Source organism: Helianthus annuus, chromosome 4 (genome assembly GCF_002127325.2).
Source record: "Helianthus annuus cultivar XRQ/B chromosome 4, HanXRQr2.0-SUNRISE, whole genome shotgun sequence".
NCBI lineage: Eukaryota > Viridiplantae > Streptophyta > Magnoliopsida > Asterales > Asteraceae > Helianthus > Helianthus annuus.
The window spans coordinates 175,909,185-175,926,094 of record NC_035436.2 but is presented as its reverse complement, the minus strand read 5'-3'; the positions used below and the strand labels follow the sequence as shown (position 1 = coordinate 175,926,094).

Genomic DNA, 16,910 nt, shown 5'->3' with positions numbered 1-16,910 from the left:
AACAATGGCTCGACCGTTTACAGTCTTACTAAAAGTCAAAGCGTTTATCGAAAACGCTTCACTTTTTGGCTTTAAAAGCCAAATAAAATAAACTAGCCACGAAAGGACACTTACAAATGGCCCTATGGACTGAATAGAACTCAAAAGAGGTTCCTAAATGTTCAGGATCCTCTATGATTGAGAGAGGTAGCAAGATTGAATGGAATGATGCAAGTTGAAAATGAGAATTGTGAGCCTATTTATAGATTTCAAGAATCCTTATGATCTTGCCATGTGTCTAGAGGTTTACTAGGATCATTCTAGGTGTAAAACCATGTTTAAAAATTAGTTAGCATGCCCCTTGTATTAGTTTGATGGTTTAGATGTGTGGAGAAACCAACAAAGACCCAAAACAGCAGCTTAAAAACTACTGTTGCTACTGTACTGTTCGCTCGCGGCCCGCGTAGGCAGCAAGCCCAGCGGTCGCGGCCCGCGACCTAATCTAGCCCGTCTTAAAAATTTGGCAGAATGTGCAGATCTGGTCCCTGTGTTTTATTCAGCCTTTTAAGTGCAGGAAACAACTAAAAGAATCAGCTTAAAAACATGTTGTTGCTGCTGTTTAGGGGCTGGCGCCCACGACAGCAGGCCAAGTGGGCTTCGCGGCCTGCTACTTGCCCAGCCCAAGTTTGGCAGATGTGCTGCTTTAGCCCCTAACATCTTTTATGCGTAACTTAAGTTTCATTTTTGACATAATAGGTACCTTATGTTCTCGTTTCATATATGTAATGTTAATATAAGGTACGAAACCTCTAACGGCCAACCTTAGGCACACTCGGGAGTGCGGCTGAGCATTACGGAGTTCTCGGTTTGTTTAAAAAGATTCTCAAAGGCGAAGTTTCGCTTATTGTCGCTTTTAGTCCCTTTGTCGCACAAAGTAGCGCGTAATATCGTTTAACGATATCTAAGCCTTTCGTGGTCCATATTGAGTATTCTCGAGCATATGCTTAAATATTACGATTCCCCCAATCGCTTAAATGGTCACTCAAAGGTGTAGTTTTAAAAGTTGATGCTTTTGGTCCCTCTAACGCGCAAATTTGCGCGCATTATCCTTTTATTACGTCAAAGCCCTATGCTATCCATATTAGGCATTCTTGAGAGTATTATCAAACATCACGATGCTTCGGGTTCGTTAAAAGGTCACTCAGAGGTATAATTAAACATGTTAACGCTTTTAACCCCTTTAACTTGCAAACTTGCGCGTAATAGGCATTCCCGAGAGTGTAATCAATTATCATGAAGCTCTCGGCTTGTTAAAAGGTCACTCAGAGGTAAGAATTAACATGTTGATGCTTTTAACCCTTCGACGCACAAACTTCCAAATAATTATGTAAACGGCTCCTCTCGACCAACAAGTGGCTTATTTGTGAGTATGAATACCGTGTAACGTCATTCAGAGGCTTAGTTTAAGCATGTTGACACTTTTAGTCTTTTCGCATTCAAAGTTTTTTATTTGTCGCAAAAAAATAGTCTCTCATAGTTAACGTTTGACTTTATTAGGGTTTAGTACACATGTCAACACATCATTGGACGTGATTTTACGAGGTGTTACTCTATATGTTTTATTTTATTTTTATTTTCAGCATTTTCAGTTTTTATTTTCATGTTTAAAACCTTTTCTAAAACTTTTGATTTGATTAGACATTGGGGATAAACCGGTATTAAAGGCTCTTGTGTCCTTGGACGACCTAGGTATCTTACCAACGCTATACTATGCTCACCATGGGTGCACTTGTCCATATGTGTGTTTAGTGTTAGTAGAATATCGTGTTTTATAAATTTAAAACTTGACTAAAGTGTTAAAAAGGGCTTAAATTATTAATAAAATGTATCACGCTACACACGCATCAACGTGTTTCTCTAAGATCGATCTACGCTCTGGTTATCATCGGTTGCGTATACAGGAGCAAGACATCCTGAAAACCGCTTTCCGTACCTGCTATGGCCATTACGAATTCGTGGTCATGCCTTTTTGTCTTACAAACGCACCTGCGGTCTTCATGGATTTAATGAACCGTGTGTGTAAACCCTTCTTAGATCACTTCGTTATTGTGTTTATCGATGATATCCTTATCTACTCGAAGTCGAGAGCCGAACACGCTCAACATCTTCGTTTAGTTCTCGAGCTTCTCCCAGGAAATTGCCTCTACGCCAAGTTCTCCAAGTGTGAATTTTGGCTCGAGGAGGTTCAATTCCTCGGTCACATTGTCAACAGTCAAGGAATTCACGTCGACCCCGCGAAAATAGAAGCAGTAAGAAGCTGGACTACACCGAAGAATCCTTCCGAAATTCGTTCTTTTCTTGGATTGGCGGGTTATTACCGTCGATTCATTGCAGACTTTTCAAAAATCGCCGTACCATTTACCGCTTTAACCCAGAAGGATAAACCTTTTGTTTGGGGTCCCAAGCAGGAAGAAGCCTTCCAAACCCTCAAGTTTATGCTCTGTAACGCTCCCGTCCTTACACGTCCCGGCGGAAACGAAGATTTCGTTGTTTACTGTGATGTCTCTAATCTAGGTCTTGGTTGCGTCCTTATGCAACAAGACAAGGTTATCACGTATGCTTCTCTACAACTCAAGGTCCACGAAAAGAACTACACTACTCATGATCTCGAACTCAGTGCAGTTGTTTTTGCGTTGAAGATTTGGCGACACTACCTTTACAGTACCAAGTGTACGGTCTTCACCGACCATAAGAGCCTACAACACATCTTGAACCAAAAAGAACTAAACATGCGCCAACGCAGATGGGTCACACTTCTCGACGACTACGATTGTGAGATATGCTACCACCCAGGCAAGGCAAACGTCGTAACCGATGCCCTCAATCGACGAAGCTATGTGTATAGTGTTCGCGACTTTCAAGCCCAGAATAACCTCGAAGCTCTAATCCGCGACGCCCAGCATACATGCTTCATTGAGAATACCTTGAAAGAGGAAATGAAGTGTGGTGCTGAAACTCAGCTTGTCACCAAATCGAACGGTATCTACTACTTTCTCGACCGCATCTGGATACCTAGTCGCAATAACCTTCAGGAGATATTGCTGACTGAAGCCCACAAGTCTCGATATGCCATTCACCCCGGTGCCGACAAGATGTACCAGGACCTTCGTTCCAGGAACTGGTGGCCGGGCATGAAGAAGGATATCGCTCTGTACATTTTGAAATGCCTAACTTGCTCGGAAGCTAAGGCCGAACTGTGACAACGGTACTTTTCCACATATTCCGTATAATGTTAAATAGTAATTTTTGCATTACTGATTGTGCCTGATTTAATTAATGACATGAATGATTTTCTGAATGTTGTCATATACATACAAGTGCATTACATGTTGCAAGATTATTTATCATTACTGCATGCAACATAATATGGTTCAATTAGTGCACGAAACAAAGTTAGCATAGTTATCATACAAAATAGAAGTACTGACAGGAGTTCAGTACTTCGGCAGACATGATGTTAAGACACTGGATGATTACTAATTTTAAATAGATTATATAAAAATTTGAATTTTAGCTCTTACATTAAAATGACAACTCAAAATAAATTCAGAAAAGTATGCTTAGTACAAAATGCAAAAAAAAAAAAAGACTTAAAACTAGTAACTATAAAAAGAGTTATCATATAACAACTTTATATCTTAACGTTTCCTTTTACAATTTTTTTACATGTGTGTGGGTGACTAAGTGTATCATATTTTACGAAATATGTCTATTACTTTAATGAAATATGTTACTAAAATGATCACTTTAGCACATAAAAAGAAACCTAAAAGTGGTTTTTTTATGAAAGTAACACCACGCAAAAAACAACGAAAACTGACATATTAGTTAAAATGTACGTACCAGCTATTTTATTATCTACTCACATAATTTGTTATTATGCATTGAACCGCTTAATAAAGTGACCTGTGTACCTTTAAAAAAAGTTATGTGAAGTTTACACTTCTATAAACAATTTGTTTAAATTAAAAAAGGTTTAGTGAGAAGTAAAACACTAAAACATACATATGAGATAAAAATTGAACCGTTTTCATAGGCGTCTTCAGATGCTAATAATTATCTTCTATATAATCTACATGATGTCTTATATAATTCAAATAATTCATATTCAGAATTTAAGTTTTTTTTTAAGTCAATAAACTAGCACATTTGATTGGTGATTAGATATTCATGTTTTAGTGTTTTACCATGTGTAATGAAAAAAACAACAATTTTTTTTTGGTAAATATTGCATTTAATATATTGTCTAAAAAATAATTTTACCATGTGTAATGAGAAAACAACAATTTCTTTTTGGTGAATATTGCATTTAATATATTGTCTTTAAAATAATTTTGAGATTTAAAAATTTTCCTAATTAGAAATCACACCTTTCAAGTACAAAGTATACTTTGGATTATCTTACATGAAATGCATATCTTTATTTTTTAATTTTTAGATCTTTATTAATTGTAGCTGATATAGAAGAAGTACTAATTGAAGAATTTGTAATGTATGTATACATTATAGTTATAAATAGAACTGTATGAGCACAAAGATTCTAGTTAATAATGTATGTATACATTATAATTATAAATAAATTTGTATGAACACAAAGATTCTAGTTAAATAAAGGAGTAAAATGCCTGGATAGTTCCTATGGTTTGTTAAAATTTCACATTTAGTCTCCAAAACTTTATAAAATTACACTCATGCTCCCTGTGGTTTCCTCGGTTATTACTTAGATAGTCCCTGAAGTGGATGAAGGTTAGTTTTTTCAGTTAAGTCTATGTGAAATTACTAAACTACCCTTACTTATAACTAAAACATTAAAAAAATAGAAAAAATGAGACCCACCTTCTTCTTCTTCCTCATCTTAAACCACCACACCTAACCTCCTAAAACCACTACCGGCCACCACCTTCTTAAACCACCACCACCTCCTTAAACCAGCACTCTCCACCATCACCCTTTCTCCACCACCCCTGTTTCATCACCACCCCAAAATCAACCACCACCTCTGTTTCATCATTCATCACCACTCCAAAATCAACCAATATTCTTCATTTCCCCCTCAAAATCCCATAAAAACCCAGCAATACCCAAACCCACAAAAACCCACAACAACCTATACCCAAATTAAAGGATTTAAATTCCCCATTATAAGCTTGCCCACATATCATACATTCTTTATCATAGACACATATTCTTTATAGAGAGAGAGTGAAGGGAATCCGATTACCTCTTCGATCGGTCTCCGGTGACCCTTCACAACACCGGCGATGTCTGGTGGTTCTTGATGGCTAGGGACGCTGGTAGAAGTCGACTGAGGCGGAGCTGGACCTAGTAGCGCGGCCTCGAGAGGATACGGTAGTAGAAGCCGATTGGGGTGGAGCTGGACCTAGTAGCACCGGCCTCGAGAGGAGACGGTGCTAGTAGTTTTGGTTTGAGTATTACCTCCACCAACACCCTACACTCGAGATTTCAGTTCAGTGGCAATGTTTCCTTCCCTTGATTTGCAGGTTTATGTTGGATTGAAGAATTGGTGCGAGTGGTGAGATGCGTTCATGTGGTGGTGGATGATTAATTGTTGCAGTTGTTGATGGAGTGAAGAAATAGGTGAGGGTTTAATTAATTCTAGTTATTGTTTTATAATAAGTAAGGGTAGTTTAGTAACTTCGTATAGACTTAATTGAGAAAACTAACCTCCATCCACTTCAGGGACTATCCGAGTAACAACCAAGGAAACCACAGGGAGCATAAGTGTAATTGCATAAAATTGAGGACTAAAGATGAAAATTTGACAAAATTCTTAACTGCAAAAAATAATAAACTTACCAAAAAAAATACTAAACTTACCAATTCTAGTTACAAGAAAAGCCAATCGCGAGAAAAACTGACCGACCTAGCCAGGAGTCACCATTTGTATCAAGAATCTGGAGAGCAATGCATGCCAATTGTTTGCGTTTATTACCTACCGACACAAATTGTTAGTTGTTAGTTGTTAGTTGATAGTTGTATTAATTAGTTACTTGATAATTGTATTAATTAGTTTAGGCCCTAGTATGTTATTTTTATTTATTTGTTAGTCCCTCTCTCCTCCTATACATAGAGAGGCTCATTTATCAATACAAATCAGTTTCCATACCATTCTCATTACATGGTATCAGAGCTAAAGGTTACTTAGCTCACGAGTGTTTTTCGGGTGACCATTTCCAGCAACTAGCAGTTCAGTATTACCTTCCTGCTCCTAAAACTCGTTCCAGATCTGCTTAAACAACACATCACTTCTGCCCATTTCAGACCTGCTAAAAAACCCTAAAACCATCTCAACCCGTCACCTCCTTTTTCAGATTTGGCCATTTTTTCCGGCACGTTAGACTACACCGCCACCGCCATTACACTCGTTGAAGCCTGATCTACAAAACCCCTCAACTGTGCCGCCATCCGACGCTACACGCGCCGTCGCGACTCTCGCCGCCGTTACCCACGCGCCGCGCGTGACTGACGGGTAGTCTGTAGGACAACCCTTAATGGTTATAAAGTATAATTTAATCCCGCATTTATCCATGTATTTTTCTTGAATTAGATAACTACGGTTGCTTGTGTTTCAGGTATATTCGGGGCTTAAAAGTGTGGAAATAAAGCTTCGAATAGACGCGACTGGATTGGAGATTGAAAGACGGAGAATAAATGAAAAAAATTAATTTTTGGAATTGAAGAATTAAGAGGATAGCATGATAGAAGACGAAATTACGAGAATGTAGGTGAAAACGGTGAAGAAAACGGAGTTGAAGCGAAAAAGTTATCCTGAAAACAAGTTTTCATGTTGAAGCCTGTCGTAGGCTACGACATGGGAAATTTAAAAAAAAATTGTGAATCTTTTAAAAATCAAGCGAAAAATGGTCCAAATTGAACAGTTGAGTATTAAATTGCATGACACACCGGCAACCCATATCCCCTTGTTCTTTCTTGGTGAGAGTTGAGCCACTACTTGAATTTATTAGAATACATTTTTTCTTGATGAGAGTGGAAATGGGTGGTGGTGTATTAGAACTTGTGCTTGAATGCGGTTTGAGGCCTTAGCTTGATATGCATGTGAAAAGGATTAGGGCAATTAGGTAGCCTCGTCTTGGTGAGTGTGAGTGTGGGATTTGGGGGATTGGACCTCATAAATTATATATATGAGCATGGTAGCGAGAGGGGCGGGGCTTTGGACTTTAGTAGCCCATTTGAGCTTTGAGCCGATCTTTTTTTAACCCGTGCCTACTTTCTCTTAAAAAATTAACCCGTATTTGACCAGGTCTATTAGTATAATCATCTTGCTCTAGTATGCTTGTTTGTTATGTTTGTTAAATCGAAAAAAAAGAGATATGAAAAAAAGAAAAAAAAGAGAAAAAGCAATGAAAAATGAAAAAAAATGAACGAGATAGTTTGTATATAGTTGTTTATGTTTTGTTTTAGTTAGAAATAAAAGACCGGGTTGAATCGTTAGCTACGTCGCATATGTATTTCCATTTCCTACCCATTTGTCTTGCCGCGTTACAACCTTTAAGTTCCTTTGATTCGCATGCATGTTTAGCAAATTCTTTAGGAGAAGGACCGATTTGAGTACAAGCATTTTATTGTTCAACTACCCATTTGCCTTAAGTGTGTTCTAGCTCATCTTTGCTAGTATTATTTGTCACCAAGAGGAGAGTCATTGTGAGGGGTGTGTTATGCGGGGTTTAAGAAAAGTTAGTAAAATGAGGACATTTGTTTGCTTGTTTCATGTTGATCGCTTGAGGAGTTATTAGTAGTTTTGGACGAGTTGCTTGGGGGCAAGCAACGGTTAAGTGTGGGGATGTGACGAGTAGTCCGTAGGACAACCCTTAATGGCTATAAAAATTTAATCCCGCATTTATCCATGTATTTATCTTGAATTAGATAACTACGGTTGCTTGTGTTTCAGGTATATTCGGGGCTTAAAAGTGTGGAAATAAAGCTTCGAATAGACGCGACTGGATTGGAGATTGAAAGACGAAGAATAAATGAAAAAAATCAATTTTTGGAATTGAAGAATTAAGAGGATAGCATGATAGAGGACGGAATTACGAGAATGTAGGCGAAAAAGGTGAAGAAAACGGAGTTGAAATGAAAAAATTATGCCGAAAACAAGTTTTCATGTTGAAGCCTGCCGTAGGCTACGGCAAGGGCCATAGCTTACGGCGCCGACTGGCACTTTTTGTCACCGTATGATAGTTTAAAGCTACCATAAGCCATTCCAAGCCACCGTAAGCTACTGTGGCCACCGTATCTTACGGCGCTGACCTGCTGTAAATGCGTAACTTCCACCTTTTAATGCAGATTTATGGTGTCTTTTCACCTCTAATCAATCCCATTCGGTTACACACAGTTCTAGAAGCGAATTTTGGGTGTTCTTGAGAGCTTGAAACAATTTCTAAACATCTTGTTAGTGTTTTTAATTCTTATGAACATTGATATGTATGTGATGATGGTTGTCCAAGTCATGAGTGGCTAAACTCTTGATGACTATCTTTGGTTGAAGGTTTGCATGAGACTTTATGTTTAATTCCTTATTTCTAGAATAACAATCTTTATCTTTATTGAATTGCTTGTTATGGTGTGTGATTCATTGTTAGTAAATTGTTGATTCTTATTCTAATCTAGTTTGAAATCATACGTTCTTGGTGTCGTTGGCAATCGAGATATCATGGGTAGAATTAGGATTGGGTAAGGGTTAACTGGTCATCGGGTAACAACCTCACGTTTTAGGAATCTGAGTACTTAGTTCCCTTTTATCACAACAAGTATTCACACATGAACTATGTCTATGTAGTTCTTTCTAGTGGAATGACAGCACAAACGTCGAAGCAAACCGGAAACTAAAGATGGTCATTTGTCTCTAAATTGTTTACAAACCAAATTTCTATTTTTGCAATTACATTAGTAATCTTAGTTTTAAAATCAAACAAACCAAATCTTGAATTTTACTTTCATTGCAATTAGTTTACTTTAGTTAATTTAGATATACTTTAAATAACACATATTCCACAAACTCCCTGTGTTCGATACCCACTTACCACTATCTACTTCGTAGTAATTGGATTAAATTTGATTGTGACCACGACATCACGTCAAATTTTGGCGCCGTTGCCGGGGAGTAGTGCGCAACGTGTGTTATTTTTGATCCTTTTAAGTTTGTTATTTTTCTGGTTTACGCTGGGTGTGTTAGTGTGCATGTATTTACAGTTGCATGCGTAATAGGAGCTCTTACAAGCTATCACCATTGGCATTTAATCCAGAAATTAAACGAACTTTGAGAAGAAACAGAATTTTGCTACGAGAAAATAAAATTAGTGGTTCACCAACAACACCTACTACACCAGTTGCACCAATCAGATACATGAATCCACCACCACCACCACTCACTACGGGTGAACCTACACCACCCTTTATACCATCTTCAACACAACCATCACCAAATACTACCATTCCTATAACCACACCAGAAATTAAGCCAACCAACACTACCTTACCTGAGAATACACAACCTGAATATTCTTTCAGTTACAACCCAACATCATCCGCTGTTCCAGCTTATTCATCCTTTTCCCAACATCTGGCCAACCATCATCATCACAAATACCACCACCTAACTTATACCACACCGGTCCATCTATTATACATTCTACTCCATTCCAACCGGGAGTGCAATTTCAACATACTTCGGGAGTAAGACAAGATGGGTTCGATGATGGGTATGAGGACGACTTTGGGGGATATGAAGAAGAAGGATACGTATATGGGGGTGATGGAGATCAAGGGGAGTATACCTATGTTCAAGGTCAAAATCAAAGAATGTCAAGTGTTGGTGGGATTTCTCAAAAACAAATCATACCTCAACAATTGCCACCACAAGGTCCACCGGTGCAAAGACGAGTTCAACAACCTCATGTGGGGCCGAGATTTTAACCACCTCCACAACAATTTGGGCCTCCACGAATGCAAGTGCAAAGGCCAATGGGTCCTATTCGTCCAAGGGTTCGGTTGGGTGTACCAAGAAGACATCTTCGAGAACATGCAAGAGGCATAGAAGCACATTTTAGGCCGGTAATCACTCATAATCCTTCACCGGTAGTTATTCCTCATAATGATCAAGGGAGGACATATGAAGTGCGAACCAATTCATTACAAAGCTTGCCAAATTATAAGGGTCTAGCAACGGAAGAGCCTTATTTTCATTTGGAGGCTTATGATTCAATTTGCAACACTCTTGGAAGTCAAGGATTTTCGACAGATGATGTCAAATTGGTACTATTCCAATTTTCTTTAGAAGACAAGGTGAAAAAGTGGTTCTACACATTACCTTCGGCATCTATCTATACATGGGCGGAAATGCAACAAATCTTCTTGGATGAATTTTATACCGCTCAAAAGACAAATGATGCTAGGAAAGGGTTGAGAAGTTTTCAACAACAATCTGGTGAGATGTTTCATGAAGCATTCGAACGGTTTAACATGATGATCAAGAATTGCCCTCATCATGGGATAAAGTTATGGGAATTGATGAATGCTTTCCATGAGGGGTTAAGTGCCGAAGATGCTCGCGATTTAATGTCTATCACAAATGGCGCTTTTGGCACAAATTATGAGCAAGATGATTGGGAATTTTTGGAACAAATGGCGGTCACATTGAAAAGAAAAGCTCAAGCATCAAGGAGAGCACGACCGGCCATTACCCGAACTCAAGTGCATGCGGTAGACGATGGTAATATTCAAACTTCTAATCAAATTTATGATGTTTGTGCAATTTGTAATGAGATAGGGCATGCGGCTGAAAATTGCCAAGGAGTGGAAGGGCAGTATGAAGAGGTTAATGCTGTGCAAGGGAAAGGAGGGGGTGGTAGAAATTACAACATGAATTCTAACACTTACCACCCCGGTTTAAGAAACTATCCAAATTTTCGATACGAGACTCCCTCAAATCAAGCCAACCTGAATTTTCAAGGAAGTCAAGGTAACTTTGCTCCACGCCAACCGTTCAATAATCAAAGTGGGTTTTCTGATCAAAGTTCCTCTTTTGGAAATGAGGTCATGGAGATGCTCAAGGCAATGCAACTAGAGATACAGCGAAGAAATCAAAAGGATGATGTTCGCATGCAAAAAGATGAAATCCGTGACAAAGCTATTCAATCGTTAACCACTCAAATGGATCAACTTGCAAGTGACGTGACATTATTGAAGAAAGCAAAAGGTCAATCACCAAGTGACACGGTGATAAATCCCAAGAACACAAAAAGCATTAACATCAATGTGGTAAGCATCGTTCCAAATACTAAATTTAATGAAACATTGCTAACTTCTTCATATCAAGTGAACTTAGGTTTGGAAAAAGATGCCGAAGTCGAGAATGATAAAGAGTATGGAGGAGCGCCAATTGTGCCTATCCGAGTGGGGAAACTAAAAATTCCTCATACATTATTGGATTATGGGGCGGGCATGAGTGTGTTACCAGGTGATCTATACGACATGTATGATTTTGGTCCGCTTCAGGATGTAGACACCATGGTGAGTTTGGCGGATGAAAATTGGAGGCGTCCACGGGGAATGGTTAAGAATATTATGATTCGGTTGGGAGAATTCGAATACCCGGTGGATTTTCTGGTTTTAGATTATGCTACTACCATGATGGCGTCACAACAAAGGGTGATTTTGGGTCGACCGTTTCTCTATACGGCAAATGCTCAAATCGATTGTAGAGAAGGAATCATTACCATGACCGAAAAGAACCGTAAGTTGTCATTTGATGTTCAGACTAAGATGATTAGTTACGATTTTGTTATGGTGAAGAATAGCGGGTTTAGAGAAAAGGTGTTTCAAAGAATGAAAAGAAATCACCCACCGGACCGTGAAGAAAAACATATGGGTTCAAGCAAGAGTGTATTTGATTACCCACTGAGTCGAAATGAGACGGATGCATTTTGCTCAATTGCACGAGGAAGTGATGGAGATGGCAGGAACCGCTTCTTTGAGCCACCTTAAATGGGGGTGGCACGGTCTGGCTGAAGACCTGAAAACTTAGCGCTGCTCGGGAGGCAACCCGAGGTTTTTCACTGATCTTGTTATTTCTTTAGTTTTCTATATTTCAGGGCCATGGCAACACTCAAGTGTGGGAAAGATGTGCGGATATTTGTGTGAAGGTGGTGATAGGAAATTGGATCATCTATAACATCTGTTGTGTCAAACTTCACCAGGTCAATGTACTCTTTCCTTAGTCTTGTTATGTTCTTTAGCTTTGAAATATTGGTAGTTAGTTTGTTTGCTTTTGTTTAAAAAAAATAAAAAAAAAATGGTGTGTTTGGAGCGATCTTTCTCTTCAAAACCATACATTGGGGATAATGTATCCCAAGTGTGGGGATGAGGGGAAATTTAAAAAAAAAATTGTGAATCTTTTAAAAATCAAGCGAAAAATGGTCCAAATTGAACAGTTGAGTATTAAATTGCATGACACACCGGCAACCCATATCCCCTTGTTCTTTCTTGGTGAGAGTTAAGCCACTACTTGAATTTATTAGAAAACATTTTTTCTTGATGAGAGTGGAAATGGGTGGTGGTGCATTAGAACTTGTGCTTGAATGCGGTTTGAGGCCTTAGCTTGATATGCATGTGAAAAGGATTAGGGCAATTAGGTAGCCTCATCTTGGTGAGTGTGAGTGTGGGATTTGCGGGGTTGGACCTCATAAATTATATATATGAGCATAGTAGTGAGAGGGGCGGGGGTTTGGACTTTGTAGCCCATTTGTGCTTTGAGCCGATCTTTTGTTAACCCGTGCCTACTTTCTCTTAAAAAATTAACCCGTATTTGACCCGGTCTATTAGTATAATCATCTTGCTCTAGTATGCTTGTTTGTTATGTTTGTTAAATCGAAAAAAAAAAGAAAAAAAGAGATATGAAAAAAAAGAAAAAAAAAAAGAGAAAAAGCAATGAAAAATGAAAAAAAAATGAATGAGATAGTTTGTATATAGTTGTTTATGTTTTGTTTTAGTTAGAAATAAAAGACCGGGTTGAATCGTTAGCTACGTCGCATATGTATTTCCATTTCCTACCCATTTTCCTTGCCGTGTTACAACCTTTAAGTCCCTTTGATTCGCATGCATGTTTAGCAAATTCTTTAGGCGAAGGACCGATTTGAGTACAAGCATTTTATTGTTCAACTACCCATTTGCCTTAAGGGTGTTCTAGTTCATCTTTGCTAGTATTATTTGTCACCAAGAGGAGAGTCGTTGTGAGGGGTGTGTTATGCGGGGTTTAAGAAAAGTTAGTAAAATGAGGACATTTGTTTGCTTGATTCATGTTGATCGCTTGAGGAGTTATTAGTAGTTTTGGACGAGTTGCTTGGGGGCAAGCAACTGTTAAGTGTGGGGATGTGACGGGTAGTCCGTCGGACAACCCTTAATGGTTATAAAGTATAATTTAATCCCGCATTTATCCATGTATTTATCTTGAAGTAGATAACTACGGTTGCTTATGTTTCAGGTATATTCGGGGCTTAAAAGTGTGGCCACTGTAGCTTACGGTGCTGACCTGCGTAAATGTGTAACTTCCACCTTTTAATGCGGATTTATGGTGTCTTTTCACCTCTAATCAATCCCATTCGGTTACACACAGTTCTAGAGGCGAATTTTGGGTGTTCTTGAGAGCTTGAAACAATTTCTAAACATCGTGTTAGTGTTTTTAATTCTTATGAACATTGATATGTATGTGATGATGATTGTCCAAGTCATGAGTGGCGAAACTCTTGATGACTATCTTTGGTTGAAGGTTTGCATGAGACTTTATGTTTAACTCCTTATTTCTAGAATAATAGTCTTTATCTTTATTGAATTTCTTGTTATGGTGTGTGATTGATTGTTAGTAAATTATTGATTCTTATTCTAATCTAGTTTGAAATCATATGTTCTTGGTGTCGTTGGCAATAGAGATATCATGGGTAGAATTAGGATTGGGTAAGGGTTAACTGGTCATCGGGTAACAACCTCACGTTTTAAGAATATGAGTACTTAGTTCCCTTTTATCACAACAAGTATTCACACATGAACTATGTCTATGCAGTTCTTTCTAGTGGAATGATAACATAAACGTCGAAGCAAACCGGAAACTAAAGATGGTCATTTGTCTCTAAATTGTTTACAAACCAAATTTCTATTTTTGCAATTACATTAGTAATCTTAGTTTTAAAATCAAACAAACCAAATCTTGAATTTTACTTTCATTGCAATTAGTTTACTTAGTTAATTTAGATATACTTTAAATAACACATATTCCACGAACTCCCTGTGTTCGATACCCACTTACCACTATCTACTTAGTAGTAACTGGATTAAATTTGATTGTGACCACGACATCACGTCAGTGACAGCGCATTACTATGTCTTCGGCCACCGTCTTTTTCCAGCCTCGTCGGAATCTGCTTCCGATCATTCCTGTGCAGTCAGTTTTTTGATCTGAGCAACTTTTGTTTTCTGCCTCGGTTCGTGTGTTTGGGTTTCAACTCAGTTTTTCTGCTTGAACATCTTTTCAAATGGGAGACAAATGAAACCAAACCAAACCATTACATGCACCAAGGAGGAGTATGATTTGGTTCAACAGTTCCTTGCGTTTTGGTCATCAGGTCCTCAAACCAACTCGGTACAACCAGGTACATTTTCTGGCTTTGTGAGGACCGTTTTCCATTGACATATAGCTCAGGTAATATTTGTAACCTAGTCAAACTGTGCGGACCATTTTGATTAGGCGGCAATACAAGATTACTTAATTTTTCAATGTTTTCATCAGTTGTTCAACGTTTTCAACCAGTAAACAATCTGACAGGGCTTCGCCGTCAGTTGCTCAAAATCCTCCTAACACTAAGTTCCACGGCTACTTATACTACATCACAACGCCTTCGTGCGAACTAAGATTTCCTTCTTTCATACGAATGTGACTTACATCCGTGCGAATGAACTACCTTTGCACTGATGTGTTACCTCCATACGAAAGTAACTTACAACACACAACGTGAATAATCTAACATTTGTCCTATTACAGACTCGACATGACTTGTAGATGTGGGCAGCAGACATAGTGTATCAACAATCTCTCCCCCCTTGGATGTTGTTGCAGTCTCGATCGGTCTTCAAAAATCTTCATAACTTCAAAAACTATTGCCTGAAGAAATTCTTCCTTTCTTCTTGACGTTTCAGCTCAAAGTCAGACATCGTTATTTGATCTGTAGGAGTAAAATTTCATCATGCTCCCCCTCTCCATCAACTTCCTCTCCATTATCATAATCGTTCATACAATCATTTAAAAATCAGACTTAGAAATTCTCGATTTAAACACTACCAACCTTTCAAATTTCAAACATTTAGCTAGTTTTAATAACCCACTCAGTTAACCAAGTCCAAGTTAATGCCCTTGGTCACCTGATTTGTCTACCAAGTCCAAGTTAATGACCTTGGTTGAATCACTTTGTGAACAAACCTCGTTGATCTGATTAAACTTTAAGTCTTATACAAGTTCACTTAGATTGTTAGTATGTTTTTCCTCTTAAACCTCTACACAAAGTTCAATTGTTTCAAGATACAATAATTAGATGTCTTAGAACTTGACTTAATAGCGTTCCCCACCTCAGAATATACTCCCGTAACAAGATTCTCTAAATTTCAACTTATAGGTGAATATACCTAATTGATATATGTATCTGGGTTATGCAAGGCCTTAAGAGCTAGGTTAATACCACCGTACAGACAAAGAGATGAAGGCTCGACTTAAAGTTGGTTTTCCATATTTTGGAATCTTTTGACTACAATTGTCAGATCTTTTGATACTTTCAATTTTGATGCAGTTCAAGGTCTTAAAGCCAGTTTAAGGTTTTAAAGCAAAAGTATTCTACAAGTTCTAGGCCATTGCTGACGCAAAATCAAAAGAACTTGTATAATACCCTAGATATCAACTAGTTATAAAGACCTAGTATCTCAGAATCCGGCAATCTCTCAAATGAAATTTCGGTGTACTAAGACCATATATCTTAGAGATGTTAAACCACTAATTAAGAAGTTTTGTTATGTTTATATCTTGAAAACAATTTACTGAATGTGCGAAGTCTACTGGCACATCATCAGTGAGACAGTTTAAACACTTTTTGTCATTACATTTCTTTAGTGTGCTGTGATAGTTCACTGATGTACTATCATTTCCTCTTTTATACACGAAAACTCGAATTTTTTGTCTTTTTCTATGTTTTTGTACTTTTCAAATTTTTATATGTTTTTGTATTTTTCACAACATATTTCTCCCCCTAAAATCAAAAACATATTTCGTAAGCTCTGATATCAATTGTAAGTTCAGGATCCGACGGGTTTAGACGGAAGTTTGGATAGGATAGAACTAATTCGGTAGAATTCTCGTTAGATTAATCATAAGTCGAATGAGTCCATTCATACCGAAAGAGTTTAAATCATTTACAAGCTGGAGAAACAAAATTTCTCCAGCATTTCCCCTCTGGGATCTCCAAAACTTATCAACTAACGAACACACGACACAATATATATACATGAGGTTGGGACGAACGAGCACTTCCGTGCGGATGCAGTTACATCCGCACAAATGTGTTACATCTGTATGAAGTTACGTCCGTACGAACCCCTCTCGTCCTCTCCGAAGTCATGTGTTCGTATCTCAACTATACAATGTTCAACACACGCTCTATCTAGTCTATTCGCACAGTGGTGGACATACATAATATGCACCAACAGGCTTTGACTTATCCTGGATATTGATTCTAGAGCTACTCATCACATGACTGCGAATCAAGGAATTCTAACTAGCCTTCATAATACCTCTTACC

At 38.1% G+C, this 16,910-nt stretch overlaps 1 non-coding gene across 1 annotated transcript; it reads right to left on the bottom strand.

The window, feature by feature from the left end:
* Positions 1–10,465: 10,465 nt before the first annotated feature.
* Positions 10,466–10,571, bottom strand: LOC118491812. Its single transcript, XR_004892257.1, has one exon. It is a non-coding gene; the product is annotated as a small nucleolar RNA R71 (small nucleolar RNA).
* Positions 10,572–16,910: the final 6,339 nt, after the last annotated feature.